Source organism: Cricetulus griseus, chromosome 6 (assembly GCF_003668045.3).
Source record: "Cricetulus griseus strain 17A/GY chromosome 6, alternate assembly CriGri-PICRH-1.0, whole genome shotgun sequence".
NCBI classification, from domain to species: Eukaryota; Metazoa; Chordata; class Mammalia; order Rodentia; family Cricetidae; genus Cricetulus; species Cricetulus griseus.
In genome coordinates, this window is record NC_048599.1 from 359,637 (window position 1) to 374,814 (window position 15,178).

Genomic DNA, 15,178 nt, shown 5'->3' on the forward strand with positions numbered 1-15,178 from the left:
TCTAATTCCTCTCTGGATTTTTGGAGAGTATGTTGGCTGGGTGTTGCCGGTTTTACTTGTCTGCTCAGCTACTGTGCTCACAGGGAAATGCTTATGGGTGTTTGGAGGCTGATCTTCTGGCACCTGAGCTGGGGCTGGGTCACAGCAATGAGGCAGAAAGAAATGGCCATGGAGGGATGGTCTGCAGAAGCTGGGGTGGTGGGGGAAGAGGCATGCTCTCGAACACACACCCTGGTATTGTGTTACAGTGCTAGAGAACTGGGTCAGGGGTAATAGAGAATGGAGAAGGTCTGAGGGCAGATTACCTGAGACATTTTTTTTTTTTTTTTACAAAGGCTTTTGTTCTTAGTAGCAATAAAAAAGTAACCAATATAGCAGAGGTTATAGGAATACTGACTAGTTTGGCTAGTTGGTCAAAAAGCAAAAGAAAACAAAAGACTTGATAGTGTCAGTGCTGGGACCGAGCCATTCATTTATGAGATCAAAACTAAGTCCAGGCAGACACAGAATGGGGTTCCAGGACACCTAGAGCTGGTGTCTCCTGAAGCACTAACTGCTTACTTGGGGTGCATGGTCTTTTGTTATCATCTTTGTTTCAGATAGGGACTCATTATATCGTCCTGGCTGGCCTGGAACTCAAAATATAGGCTAGACAGGCTTCAAACTCAGAAATCAGCCTGCCTTTAATCTCAGGAATTAAAGGTGTATGCCACCATGCCAGCTTCTTTTTTTTTCTTCTTCTTTGTTTCCCCTGACATCCTCAGACAGACTGATGAAGAAACAAAGGAGAAGACAGAAAGCCCAGGAAAGACTTCATTGCAGGGAGTGTAAGATGCCACTGACCAACTTCCTGCCAAGAAAATGGAAAGGCCAATAAATGGAAAAATAGAACCGACTGAAATTAACCAAGGGTGAGAACAACAACAAAAAAAATCTGAATAGCTTTATGTGTTAATAAAATTCAATTTGTAATGAAAACCTTGTCAAAGGATGAAATTATGATGTCACAACCGAGTAGCACTCCATTGTGAAAATGTACCATATTTTCTTTATCCATTCTTCACTGGAGGGACATCTAAGTTGTTTCTACTCTCTGACTATTATGCATAAAGCTAGTATGAACATAGTTGTGATGGGGGATGTCCTTCTGTATGTGTTTCTTATTGGTTAATGAATAAATAATACTGTTTGGCCAGTAGCCAGGCAGGAAGTATAGATGGGGCTACCAGACAGGGAGAATTCTGTGTAGAAGCAGGAGAGAGAGACACCATGTAAATGCTGAAGAAGTAACATGCTGTAGCCTTCTCCGGTAAGATAAGGCCATGTAAAAATACATAGATTAATAGTTATGGGTTAATAATTAAGAGAGAGCTAGCCAGTAAGAAGCCTAAGACATAGGCCAAACAGTTTATATAAGTCTCTGTGTATTTGGGGCAAAGCAGCTGTGGGACCTGGCAGAACAGAAACTCCATCTAAATAGTTGAGCAGGTGTCCTTGTTGTATAGTGGAGTGTCCTCTGGCTATTGTCCAGGAGTGGTATAGCTGGGTTAAGGTAGATTAATTCCCAATTTTCAAACTGCCATATTGATTTCCACAGCTGCTATACAAGATTGCACTCCCACCAGCAATGGAGTGTTCCTATTGCTCCACATCCTCAACAGCATGAGCTGTCACTTGTGGTTTTCATCTTAACCATTCTAAAACTGAGTGAGTTCCAGGACAACCATGGCTTTGTAGAGAAACCTTACTTTAAAAAAGAAAAAGAAAGGACAAGACAACAAAAATAAGTATTTGTTTTTCAAAACAGAGTTCCTCGCCGGGCACACACCTTTAATCCCAGCACTCGGGAGGCAGAGGCAGAGGCAGGCAGATCTCTTGACTTCCAGGCCAGCCTGGTCTTCAAAGAAGAGTTCCAGGACACTCTCCAAACCTACAGAGAAACCCTGTATCGAAAAATCAAAACAAACAAAAAAACATGGTTTCTCTGTGCAGCCCTATAAGTCCTGGAACTCACTCTGTGGACCAGGCTGGCCTTGAACTCAGAGATCTGCCTGCCTCTGTCTCCTGAGTGCTAGGATTAAAGACATTCGCTACTATCACCCAGCTTAAATAAATAAAATTTAAAGGGAGATGGAGCTATGGCTTGGTGGTTAAAGAATGCATGAACTAGTTTTCAAAGCGCCCAAGTTCAGTTCTATGTTTCACAGCTCACAACTGCCTAAAAAAAAAAAAAGAAACAACAACAACAACAACAAAAAACCCCACAAAGCAAACTAACCAAAATAGCAACATACTGGTTTACATAAAAATCAACACAGAGAAAGAACCATGGAACAAACAGAGCAGACAAAAATAAATCTACAAATCACACTGGTTTTGACGAAAAAGTTTATTTTGGCTTAGTTTCAGGGAACACAGTATATCATTACCAGGAGAGTATGGCAGTGGGCAGTGAGGCATGTGGTGGCCAGTCACATTATAATGAGGAAGTAAAAAGATAAATAGCAACGCACAGCTTTCTACTTTGCATTCAGACTCAGCCTATGGGATGGTGCTATCAACATTTAGGTATACCTCCACTTCTCTAATTAAATCTTTCTGCAAACACTCTCAAAGATATATCCAGAAAAGTGTTTCCATGGTGACTTTCAATCAAGATTAACCACTGAAGTTGTCAAAAAACATACTGGAGTGTGGTGATATTTTATGATCTAATAAAGCTTGCCTGAAGATCAGAGTGCAGAGCTAAGCCACTAGTTAGTCATAGAGGATGGGCAATGGTGGCCACACCTTTAATCCCAGCACTCAGAGGTAGATCTCTGTGAGTTCAAGGCCACTTTGGGCTACATGAGAATTACTCTAAAAGAGAAACAGAGCTGAAACCTTTGATAGCAGCATTAGAGAGGAATATAAAGCAGAAGCTCAGTGTAGTCTGGAACAGCAACTGAGTTTTGGTAAGAGCATTGCAGTCTGCAGTCACTCTCAAGACAGGAATGCCCCCCCCCTTTGGTCTGAGTCTTGGTAGAGCTAAGAAATCTCTAGTGGCTTAAATGCTTTGCTTTTCTGATCTTCAGTTTGAACCCCAATATCTGTCTCTGGGTTTTTATCATTCGTGCTACACTGGAGAAATGACAGTCTGATGGGGGAGGTACTTCTGTGTATATGATTATCTTATTGGTTGATAAGTACTACTTGGCCAATGAGGAAGCAAGATAGGTGGAACTATGAATCAAGGAGGATTCTGGGAAATGTAGTAAAAGATCCAGGGAGAACATGACATAGCAGGCAGACTCAGTATATGAGCAAGGGCAAGAAGAAAGTAGTTCCTTTTCGCTCTTCCTCCTGCTCTCTGCTCTGGGCCGTCATGTGATCCCGGCCAAAAGAAGACGCCAGAAGCTGGCGTCCAATTGAGTCTTTATAGTTGATACTTAAGACTAAGCTAGCAAGGTGTTGGTGGCGCACGCCTTTAATCCCAGGACTTGGGAGGCAGAGGCAGGTGGATCTCTGTGATTTCGAGGCCAGCCTGATCTCCAAAGTGAGTGCCAGGTTAGGCTCCAAAGCTACACAGAGAAACCCTGCCCCCCCCCCCAAAAAAAAAAGGCTGAGCTAGCAAGAAAGAAATCCTAGTCAGTTGGCCAAGCAGTATTTGTACCTAATATAAGTCTTTGTATGTTACTTGGGACCTTGATGTGGTGGCGGGTGGAACTCAGGCAGCCTGGCAAAAAGCACCCACGTGGCGGAAGGGCATGGGCAGCTCAGCAGAAAGACTTATTGTTACAACAGTCCTCAAAAACTGTGCTAGGAATGTCAATATATAGAAAAATCCCTATTCTCTAAATCCCTATTTTATCACTACATACAAAGATCAATTCAAAATAGATCAAAGACCTAAATAGAAGGTCTATAATTAAGAAACTAATTGAAGGCCTTAGATAGCTCAATGAGTGAAATGCTTGCTATGCAAACATGACCTGAGCTGAGATCTTCAGTAACCATATAAAAATTAGCTCAGCAGCATACAACAACTCAGCACTGGAAAGTGAAGAAAAATGGATCCTGGCACCTCACCCAGCAGCCAATCTAGTCAAACAGGCTTTAAGGACTGACATCTAAAGAGCAACACTCAACATGAAGTCTTGGGCAAGTGTGGCAGCCTTTAAGGACTAGGAGAATTCAATTATAGGCTTGGTGGTATCTACCTGAAATTCCAACACTTGGAAAGCTTAAATATTGAGAGCTGGAGGCTATCCTGGATTACACAGTAAGATCCTGTATTAACACACACACACACACACACACACACACAGAGAGAGAGAGAGAGAGAGAGAGAGAGAGAGAGAGAGAGAGAGAGAGAGAGAGAGAGAGAGACTCTCAGAGCTTCCCTGCTATACTTCTGGCTTCTCCTTGCTTACCTCAGGCTAACCCAGGATCTGGGCTGGACAAGCATAACCCTGAAGGCCACTGCCCAGCCAAGTTTAAAAGGAGGGAAAGTATCCAAAAAAATATACAGATCACAAAGTTAATACATCCTATACATCCTGCTGTGGACACGTAAGTCAAGAATTTCCTGCCTGCAAACTGGTTCTTGTGTCTACATGGACAAGGCCTGTTCTTATTCAATTCTGTGAGCAGACCAGGGGCTTGTTGTAACTTGAAAAATGCTAACTGAACTTAGCTGTAATTTTAATAAGGCAGCACTCAAGAGAAAGATGACATTCGACAGAGCTTGGATGGATGAGTTTTTTTTATTGGGAGGGAGTGAATGGGAAAAGGGGGAGAGGGGGGCAGAGGGGAGACTGGAGAGGCAGAGAGGGAGAAAGAAGGAGAGACAGGCAGAGAGGGAGGGAAGAGGAGAGAGGGGATGGGGAGGGGAGATGGGAGGGGTGAGAGGTGGTAGGCAGGGCCCTTTTAAAAAGAAACTTAAATGAATGTACATAGGTGGTGCTCTTAGTGGCTGCAGCTGAGAGCATATCCTGTGAGAACCCCAAGGGCAGACCAGTACAGATGCCTGAATACTAACAGATAGCTCAACAGTAAAGAGCACATATTGCTCTTGCCGAGGACCAAGTTCAGTTCCTTGATACAGAAGTCTAATTATGATGAAGGGCTGTAAAAGACCTAGGGAGGGAGGATTATCACAGAAAGGACAGACATCAGAGCCAAGGATGAACGTGTTACTTTTTTTATTGTTGTAACAAAATGCCCAACAAGAGCAATCTATGGAAGAAAAGATTTATTTTGACTCACAGTTTGAGAGTACAGTCTGATTCGGGCTGTCCTTCTGTATTCTGTGAATATGTTTCTCTTACTGGTTGATGAATGAAGCTGTTTCAGCCAATGGACAGGCAGGATGTAACCAGGCAGGAAGTATAGGCAGGGCAAACAGACTAGGAGAATTCTGGGAGAGGGACGCAGAGAAACAGTCACTGGGAGACGCCATGTAGCTACCAGGAAGATAAGATGCCGGGAATTCTCCAATAAGCCAAGATCACATGGAGATTCACAGAATAATAGAAATGGGTAATTTATAATAATTAAGTAATTAAATAATAGTAATTAAATAATAATTAAGAGCCAGTTAGCTAATAAGACACCTGAGCCATCGGCCAAATAGATAACATAAGCCTCTGTGTGTTCATTTGGGACTAAAGGGCTGTCTGCAACAGTCCATCATTTTTGGAAATCATAGTGGCAGGAGCAAGAAGCAGCTAGCCATGTTGCATTCATAGTCAGAAATCAGAGAACAAGTATCTAGCTTGCTTTCTTAGTTTTATCCAGTCTGGGACCCTAGCCCATTGAATGGCTCCGGCTCACTCTTAGGGTAGGTCTTCCCACATTAATTAACCCAAACTAAAATCCACCTCCTTACATACATGCCAGATATCTGTCTCCTAAATGATTCCAGATCCTATCCAGTTGACAAGCAGTATTAACCTCATCAGAAAGGAAAAGAGGCCACATAACTGTGATTTCACATAAAGATACAAAGCAAACAAACAACAAACTACACCAAGTGTGACAGTCATACAGCACAGAAAGGACAGGCTGCAAACATTTCTGGTGAGAAATGTAGCACTGAGGAGACAGGCAGGTTACTACTGCTCTGCCTTATGCACACTGGCCCATATTGTAGAAGAAAAGCTTTGCTAAAAATGAAATCACTAGCCTGGTGGTAGAGGTGCACACCTTTAATCACAGCACTCCGGGAGGCAGAAGCAGGTGGATCTCTGTGAGTTCAAGATCATCCTAGTCTACAGAGTTAGATCCAAGACAGGCAGGGCTATACAGAGAAATGCTATCTGGAGGGGGAAAACAAAACAACAAAAAACAAAACCAAACAACAAAAAACTAAATACATTACTAAAAATGAAATACAATGCTGTTATTCCTAATTTTGGGGGGCAATTTTAAACTACAATCCATGCTGTAATATTTAAAAATCAGCCACCAATGAGAGTATGAGGAAGCCAACAACTCAGAACACAATAAAACCAGCATATTTCATTTTTGCAGTGGTGATATACACCTTTAATGCCAGCACTTGGGAGAAGAGGCAGGTGGATCTCTGTTAATTTCCTGGCCAGCCTGGTCTACAGAGAGAAATACTGTCTCAGCCTCCCCACAAACAACAAAGCAAACAAAAAAACCCAGTATCTTTCAAGTAATAGGTGTTTTGTGCTTGCTCACAAAATTAAGAACCTTCCTGTCTACACGGAGACAAGAATCATTCACTAAGGCATGGGATCTGGGCTATGTAAAAGAAAAAAAATGAACTGAATACCAGCATACTTTAATTTATGTTCTCTACATCCGACTGTGCATATAATATGACTAGCTGCTTCAAGTTCCTACCATCATGATTTCCAAAAATTGATGGACTGTAACCTCAAATTGTACAGTAAACAAACCCCTTCTCTTTTGCTAGGGTATTTTATCACAGCAACAGAAAATAAAACTAAGATATACAACATTCAAATCTTTAACTACAAATAGCATACACTTATAAAAATACTCAGGACTGTTATCATGGTAGTACATACTGTAATCTGTCCTGAAGGGATGCTAAAGCTGTAGAATTTCAAGTTCAAGGTCAATCTAGGCTACATAGGAAAACTGTTTCAAAACACAAGAAAACATAGTAAACCCAAAATTCTATTAGGACAGTGTAGACAACTACATTTATTTAAACATTCTGGGACACACATTCAGAGCACTGCAAATGCTGCCTTTACCTTGCTCATTATGGGATGTTGCCAACTGAATGATCCATTCTTCCCGATCATGGTCTAGTTCCTATGGTATAATGGACTGAATGTACCAATAAGGCAGGTCCCAAAACATTCTGAAGCTTAAGACAAATATACCTAAGTCAAAATTCATGAAAGTACTATAGATGACACAGAATGTTTTAATGGAAAACATAACTGATAGAAGTGGCATTATGTTGGGTATATAGCTGGCCAGTATATGCCACCCGAGGACTATCTTAAATTAGCAAATGAATATGCATTAAAAGTGACCGTCTCCCTACAACTATTGTTGGAAACCAACCATCATGTAACCTAGAATCAGAAACAACTGTAACATGACAAACTGAAAGACACACCAAATTTCAAAGGGTAAGTATTAAAACACACCATACTCCAAACAGACATGCTGAAATTAGGCTGTAACAAATTAAGCCGTTTCTGTGTGCCACACTTTCTTTTATGTATATTAATGCCACCTGCCTAGTGGCTGGGTGGAATTCTCTGCACCTTTACTGGTTCAGAGTGCTGCCCAATTCATAAATCATTTTTTTTATAGTTTTTATTTTATTTTATTTTATTTATTATGTATACAGTCTTCTGCCTGCATGTCAGCAGAGGGCACCAGATCTCATTCAAGGTGATTGTAAGCTACCATGTGGTTGCTGGAAATTGAACTCAGGACCTCTGGAAGAAGAGTCAGTGCTCTTAACCCCTAAGACATCTCTCCAGCCGCATAAATCATTTCTTTACTCAAAATCTACTCAAACTTGTTTGTCTATGATTTTGTTTTAAGGGTTTAGTGTCAGGATCGAAGGTCTCAAGCAAATGTTCCAAGTAGACATTCCTCCAAGCACCCATGCCCCAGTACTGACTAGCCCAGTGAAGATAACCTACCAAGATCACTGTGTCCATGACTCTCCAAAAGCAAGTGGGGTCATGGATGCGTTCTCTCTTTGAATGAAGCAACACAAATTTGTGAGCTCATCAACTTTAAGTCATTTTTTAAAAACTGAATTGCATCCAAGATTAAATAGTACACAGCTAGAGGCCTCAGGTATATGCCTTTTGAAAAGGGATTCCTACTTGCTGGGCTTGGGGACCCATACATGTAATCCTAATACTTGGGAGGTTGAGGCAGGATGATCAATCAAGAGTTCTAGGCCAGCCTTGGCTATATAGTGAGATCTTGTCTAAGCCATCCCTCCCCGAAATACAAAGACTGAATCTAAAGTTGAAGTTGAGGGAAACCTGAACAAACAACAAATTCTCTGGCATAGCAAATCAAACAAAGATAAATATTTGCCTCCTTTTTTTTTTTTTTTGCAGAGACTAAAGATAGCTTAGCAAATGTTATGTCCTGTGCCATACTGGCAAATTTTACTACAAGAAAACACATGCTTCCAGCAGTTGGGATTCATAGATTTGCCAAACTACAGACTACTGATATGTCAAGCCATTTATAAGTGCTGCCTTCTTTGTGTAAGAGTTCTAATAGATCCAAAAGTAATCAGAGAAATGAAGGAAATCCTACATTCAAATATAAAAGGTTATATGCACTTTTGGTAATGAAAAGCAAGAGGGCACAAAAATGTACTGTTTAGAGAAAAAGTAATTTGGGGGCTGGAGTAAAGATGGCTCAGCAGTTAAGACCCAACCTCAATTTCCAGCACCCCCAGTACACAAGTGCTGATAACTACCACTCCAGGGGATGTGATGCCCTCTTCTGACCTCTGAAGGCACCAACCTTGCATGTGGTACAGGCAAAACACCCTTACACATAAAATAAAATTCATTTAAAGAGAAAATAATTTTGTCCCAAAATACAATGGCCAGTTATTTTAAATTGAAGAGGGAAACCGAATACAAAAACAACAAAGTTGTAGGAGATTTGTAGAGGGTAAATTTTAAAGATGTACCAATTGCTAAGAGTAGGAGAGAACTGCTTATGAGTTTTCCATAAAATTCAGTAGTTATTAAAAGCATATGGATTCAGGACTGGAAAGTCATCTCAGAGGTTAAGAGCATGTACTGCTCTTGCAGAGAACCATGGTTCAGTCTCCAGCACCCACATGGTGGCTCACAACTATCAGTAATTCTAGTTCAAGGAGATCCAACACTTCTGACACACAGAGTGCACATACATGCATACAGGAAAAAACACTGATAAACATAAAACCAAATCTAACAAGACTTTACAATGAGGCGTTTTTGGAGTATTTAATGATCTCAACCGGGGCTGGAGAGATGGCTCAGAGGTTAAGAGCACTGGCTGTTCTTCCAGAGGTCCTGAGTTCAATTCCCAGCAACCGCATGGTGGCTCACAACCATCCGTAATGAGATCTGGTGCCCTCTTCTGGTGTGCAGATATACATGGAAGCAGAATGTTATATACATAATAAATAAATAAAATCTTTAAAAAAAATAATGATCTCAACCATTAACTAGTTGGTTGTTAAATGAATAATGACTTGTTCACAGTGACTTGTGATCTGCTTTGATTAATGTTTTAAATTCCTGGGGTTTTTTATTTGTTTGTTTGATTGTTTTTGGATGAACTTCTCAAAATGATTCTATCTAGACCTTGCTGCAGCCCAAGCTGGTCTCACACACTCAATTGTTGTACCTCAGCCTCTTGAATGCTAGGGCTGTGGGCACACATCCAGCTTCAAAATCAAGAATTTCTCAGGTGGACCCTTAGAATATCTCAAAAAGATACTTCTTACTAAAAAGAGCTATTATATAGGACATGGTGGTATACCCTTGTAATTCCAGCAATGGACGGTAGAAGCAGCAAGACTAAGAAACCAAGGTCAGTTTGTACCAAAGACCATTAGAGAAAACCAACTGAAAATAAAAGCAAAACCAAAGAACAACAAAAACCCACATTTGGTTAAAATGCAAAGAACAAATAACTCATCATGGGGTATCCAGACCAGCTGATAAACCAACAACACAACTCCTCTGTCACAGGGAACATCTTAGAAAATGGAGCAGAAAGATTTCAAGAGACGGGGGTTCAGAAATCTGTTGTGTAAGTGTATCTAAGGAATAACAGGTAATCTTCTTCACCCATGATACCTCAACAATATGGCTGCCTTAACAAGACCTGAACAAATACAACACTAATAGACATGCTACATGGAAGAGGGAGATCTCATGGGGTCCCATCCCTAGATAAAGAACTACAGGCAAAACTAAGGAATGTTGAGACAGAAAAAATCTTGCCCTGGGATGAGCCCCCCCTAACAGGTTATCCAATACTAAGTGATCAGCCCTGAAATCATATACATACAAACAACACTAAATAGACTGAATAGGTTACATTTATATTTTTTATATGTGTGTGTAACAACAGCTAAAGAAAGAGGCCACAAATTCAAGAGAGAACAAGGCAAAGGGTGGAAGAAAATTATGTAATTAGATCTTAATTAAAAGAATAAAATTACAGCCTGATGTACATAATGAATTCCAGGACAACTAGGACCAGAGACCACCCCCCCCAAATCAATCAATTAATAAAGAAAAGGATACTACATTAACTAGGTTTTTTCTATGCATTAAATTATGAGAATTATCAAATTAACAATAAACTTAAGTGTTATTTGTGATTGTACTATTAATCTGTCTTAGATATTATATGGAATTAACAAAAATCTAGCAGTGTTGGAATCATTTCATAATTCCAGCTATCTGAAAATGCTATATATATACTCTAGAAATAACCACATTTTCTTGCCCATTGTATCATTAATGTAACAAACCAGCATCAGATAATTATTTAATCATGCCATTTTAAGCTATGACATCTACAGATGGTTGTTACCATAGTACTTTCTTGAACTATAACATGTATTTCACTTTTAATGACATTCATGGAAAGGACTGCATGTTTTTACTTTGAAAACACACCAGTGAAGGAAGAGCTGTCTGCAAGTCATGCAGGGGAGCTCTGTGGATTTAGCTTCATTAGTCATCCTCAGGCTACATAGAAAGCTTAGAAACAGTTTGGGAAACACAAGACCTTGTCTCTAAAAATACACACACACACACACACACACACACACACACACACACACACACACACACACACACACACACTCGGAAACTAGTGGTGGGTAACTGCTTTAAAATTGTTAAATTGTTAAAAGGGGGTCTGGAGAGATAGCTTTGATTCCCAGCACCCACATGCTAGCTCACAGCTGCATGTAACTCCAGTTCGAATTATTCCAACATCTTTTGCTGGCCTCCACTGGTACCAGGCACACAAAGCAGTGCATAGATGTATATACAAGCAAAACACCCATACTTATAAAATTACTGAAATGATTTGTATGAAACACTTGGCTTGCCAAACTCACAGTTCTAATACAATGAAGACTACAGGTGATAAATTTCTGACACCTCCTAGGACTCCATGCCACCTTCAGCACACGTCTTCTGGTTCTACAAAAGTTTTTCCATGCAGGAAGGGCAAAGCTGTTCAAGAGCAGCTAAAAGGGACCAGGCAGTGGTGGCACATGCCTTTAATCCCAACACTGGGGAGGCAGAGACAGGCAGAGATCTCTGAGTTCGAGGCCAGGTTCCAGGACAGGCTCCAAAGCTACAGAGAAACCCTCTGTGTGTATGTGGGTGGGTGGGTGGGGAGACAGCGACATGACAGTAGCTAAAAGGTTTTAAGAAAATTTGTTTCCCTTGTGAGGCATACTTAAACAAATGTCAAGGGTGCTTCTTGGGTTGGGCAAAAGTCAAAGAGTTATACAAGGCACTGCAAACAAAGGGGAAAAGACACAAATACCAGAGGAGAACAAAAATTGGTAATATACTTTAAAAAAATAACATTTAAATTCTAACAATTTGTCAAAGAAAAACTACATTAAAAATAAATTAGTAAAAAAAAAGACTTAAAAATGACAAAAAAAAAACTACAATAAAATGCACTCGTATTTAAGACAAACTCAACAAGCCTTCTAATTCCTTCCTATAATAAGAGAAAATAAAGGCAGGCACCAACACCTCCCTTGCAGAGCTCAGGCCACTCCTCCTGGTCCCACCCTTTATCTCACCTTCACTGAAAGAGTGTCAGAGGAGCCTGCCATTTTACAACTCTAGGCCCTTGACTTAGAACCTGTTCCTTAAGGTTGACTCATAGCAACAATACCATGAGGTTTCACTGGAACACAGTCAACTCTACCTGATAAAAAGAGCAACCACCTAAGGCAGATTTCTAAAATGGCCACACTTCTTATCCAAGTCAGCCTGGATGGGACACACCTGATACCATCGCCCAGCAAATCCTCATTCCAATCCTCTGACTCACCAGGGTTGTAACCTTATAGCTAATAGGCAAGCATTCCTTAGAACACATAAAAGAACTCTGCATAATTCGTGTAAAACACCGCGCGCGCGCGCGTGTGTGTTCACGTACACGCATGCTCACTCACACAAGTTTAATGTTTAGCAATTAAACTGACAATAAAAACAACAACTCATGATAATGAGGAACATTCGCTTACACAGATTAAAGGAACATTCACTGAGCATTCATAATACATCACATACATCACAAAAATCACAAAATCTAAGAGGGGGTTTAAAATGTTTAAAAATGAGGGGTGTGCATACACCTGTAATCCCAACTCTAGGGAGGCAGAGGCAGGTGGATCTCTGAGTTAGAGACCAGCATGGTCTACAAGAGCTAGTCCCAAAACAGGCTCCAAAGCTACAGGGAAACTGTCTCAAAAAAACAAGTCTAGAAATAAACAACAAAGTTCTGACACAAACTAAATGTCACTTGTGAAAAATGTATAGTAATTTTGGAATGAAATAAAACCACATACAGATCAGTAGAGAAGAAATTGGTCATGCAGAATTTTCAGAGATCTCTCCCAAACCTGACCTCACTCTATTTAAGAATGAGATAATTTTGTTTCTATAATGTACAACTTTGATATAAAATATAAGTGCTTGAGAAACTCAAAAATTTGATGCACTTATTTGTGAAAATGTATACTGAAGACTGGCTCAGTGGGTAAGAGCATTTGCTCTGAAATCATGAAGTCCTATTTTAATCCCAGGACCCACTTTAAAAGCCTGGCATAGTTTTGTGTACCTGTAACCCCAGCACTGGGAGCAGAATTGAGCAGATCCTATAAACTCACTAGCCAGACAACTGAGGGAACTTGTGGATCATTTATTTGAGAGGCCCTGACTCAAGGTAGTAATAACCACAGAGGAAGATACCCAACATTCTTTTCTGGCCTCCTATTCTGCACACAGGAGGGTACACACACAAAAATCACATGCCTATACAACACACAGCAAATTTAAAAAAAATACCTATTAAATATCATGAATAAAGAACACACACTTTGCATTAACTTTAAGTATATTTATTAATGAAAAGTGTCAGGAGAAGCAAATCCACACCGAAGGTTGTTGGGTAAACTAATCCTTAAATCTTCTTGTTTAGTTGCCCGTTAAGACTAGCTGCTAATCCTCATCAGGACTGCCTTCATCTGAGGTAGGCCTGGCACAGCAGCACAGGCTCTTGGATTAAAGTTTTAGGGGTAAGTATTTTCACAAAGAAAGGCTACCACAATTTTCAGAATCTTTGTGACTTCTTTTCAGGAAGCCATCAGGAAAATATCCTTCTACTAGTTCTTCCTCTACTTCAAAAGGCAGGAGAAGTAGGAACTACAGAGCCTTGAGGCAGAAAGAGCCTGGTGATGTCAGCTTTAGCCTTGTCCTCTTTCAGGAAGGATAATCTAGCACATTATGCTGATGCACACAAGACGGAGGAAGGACAGCGAAAGAATAGGAAGTCTGCCTGACAGAAGACATTCTATAGTGCAAGAATAATAAGCCTCATTTTTTAAAAAAGATTTTATTTATTATGTATACAACATTCTGCTTCTGTGTGTATCTGTACACCAGAAGAGGGCACCAGATCTCATAAAGGATGGTTGTGAGCCACCATGTGGTTGCTGGGAATTGAATTCAGGACCTCTGGAAGAGCAGCAGTCAGTGCTCTTAACCTCTGAGCCATCTCTCCAGCCCCAAAAGCCTCATTTTAAGAATGCAACTTTTTTTACTTTTTCTTTGAGGTTTAGAGCTCAAATTCAGGGCCTGGCACTTGCTTGACAACGGCTCTCCTCTGATCTGCCCTGACCCTCAACTCTGACAACTACATTTTTAAAAAGATTTTATTTATTTACTTATTATGTATACAGCATTCTGCTCCGGTGTATATCTGCACACAAGAAGAGGGAACCAGATCTCATAACGGATGGTTGTGAGCCACCATGTGGTTGCTGGGAATTGAACTCAGGACCTCTGGAAGAGCAGCCCGTGCTCTTAACCTCTAAGCCATCCCTCCAACCCGAGCTACCACAGGAACACCAGGAGTCCTCACATGTAGGACTGATGCTTGTACTTCATTTCCATACAAACAGTTCCTAACCAGTTCCCTAAATCTCAGGAGTTTGTTTCCTTACTAGAGAAAAACTGCTCTCTCTCAACTTGCTGATACAGTTTGCCCACAGTATCACATACTTCAAATCCCACACCCCAAGCTTACCTGCCCTCTGCTTTCACACCTCATTTTATCACTGCATTTTGGTTATTTATTCAACAAAAACCTGTGAGTATCATGCTGGCAGATTATGGTCAATGAACAAAAGAATCTGGCTCAGAAGCCTTGAGTTCATTTGAAGTTTCAAGTTTGATTTATTAGGTTAGGTCTTGAGCATAGCAGGTTGTCAGGGTGCATCTGTACCCAGAAGCATCACGCTCTCCAAAGTCCCCTTGGGCAAAAGTGGGTAAAACTGTGCGACATGCACCCAACAATGAACCACACACTAACACAATTGTTCTCAAGAATACAGAGAAATCTAGATACTCTTCTAAGTTTAGATGAACAGGAAGCAAAG

The 15,178-nt window shown here is 40.6% G+C and overlaps 1 protein-coding gene across 2 annotated transcripts in view; it reads right to left on the reverse strand.

The window, feature by feature from the left end:
• Positions 1–15,178, reverse strand: part of Dnajc5 (DnaJ heat shock protein family (Hsp40) member C5) — a 28,902-nt gene that overhangs the window by 11,596 nt on the left and 2,128 nt on the right. The window contains exon 1 of one of the 2 annotated variants that reach the window (XM_027420005.2): positions 5,248–5,268. The exons of the other annotated variant lie outside the window; for it this stretch is intronic. The gene's annotated coding sequence lies outside the window, so the exon portion shown is untranslated. Of the gene's footprint in view, positions 1–5,247; positions 5,269–15,178 lie in introns of those variants that run through there. 2 annotated transcript variants of the gene reach the window in all.